The sequence below is a fragment of the Branchiostoma floridae genome, chromosome 11 (genome assembly GCF_000003815.2).
Source record: "Branchiostoma floridae strain S238N-H82 chromosome 11, Bfl_VNyyK, whole genome shotgun sequence".
NCBI lineage: Eukaryota > Metazoa > Chordata > Leptocardii > Amphioxiformes > Branchiostomatidae > Branchiostoma > Branchiostoma floridae.
Genome location: NC_049989.1, coordinates 10,014,875 through 10,015,966, shown reverse-complemented (window position 1 = coordinate 10,015,966; position 1,092 = coordinate 10,014,875).

The following is a 1,092-nucleotide window of genomic DNA, read 5'->3' as shown; positions in this document are numbered from 1 at the left end:
GCGGCACACAAAGTTTTGCCTGCACGTAAAGTTCTACAGCATGTCTGCGTGCTCCAAAATCCGTCGGATTCCCTACGAGCGCATACGCTGAGACGGTACTTACACTTACGGATCCCAAACCTGATTGCACACGTTTTGGCACGTAGACAGCACGTATTTGCACGTATAGTATAGTACGGATGGTTGTGCCATGGAATCAATCATTGTGCCCTTAGCGTTATACGCCATTTCAATTAGGACGGCGCTCCCACCACGCTGTTTAAAATTTGACAGGTCGCTCAACGAATTTTATAGCAAAAATATTAGGAAAAAAACAACTAATTTTTCTACACTTTGTGTGTTTGTCTTTTCAGCTATAGCGAAACTTTTACATTTTGTGTGATATAGCCAGTACGATACTACGAAATCGAAAGTTACACACATCCGTTTTAGGTCGCAGTGAGAGCGCAGCGCGATCGCCGTCGAGTGGAAAGGTGTCTTGTGCTTGTCAAGTCTAGGGACTTTGAATACAGAAATTGATTCATAACAGTTATGTGTTGACCGTGTAATATATCTATAATCAGCGTTAAGAAAGAATTTTCGTCGTCTTGACACTAGGCTGAAAAAAACTCCCGATTTTCCGTCCCTTTTTTCTAAAAAAAGTCAATTCACTAGCATAGCATGTCTTTTTCACAGCGAAGCTATAGCTTTGAGCCAGTTGGCAAGCGTAGGTGTGCATATGCACGTGGGTGTAGTATTTGTTTGGAACGGGATATGACGGAAGTAAATACCACAAACCACGGGGGAAAACATTTTCGCAGAAAAGTCATTTCAAGCTCGTATAAATGTGTTCCTCGTATGTTACAACTTTATTATAACCCTTCTATTTCTAAGAGGATCGTAAATCCCAAGGCGTCATAATTGTGCAAGGCGGTTTACTCCAAACTCGTCAAGATTCTAATACATATCAACGTCTCTCCCATCTCTGCACTTAAGACAAAGAAGTTAACAAAACGTATTCAGTGTAAACTCAAGGAATCGCTATTGTGATACAGCGATTGTATTATGTGTGAGAGCGTTGTACTGTACTAGTATGTTTTCACAAGGAAAATT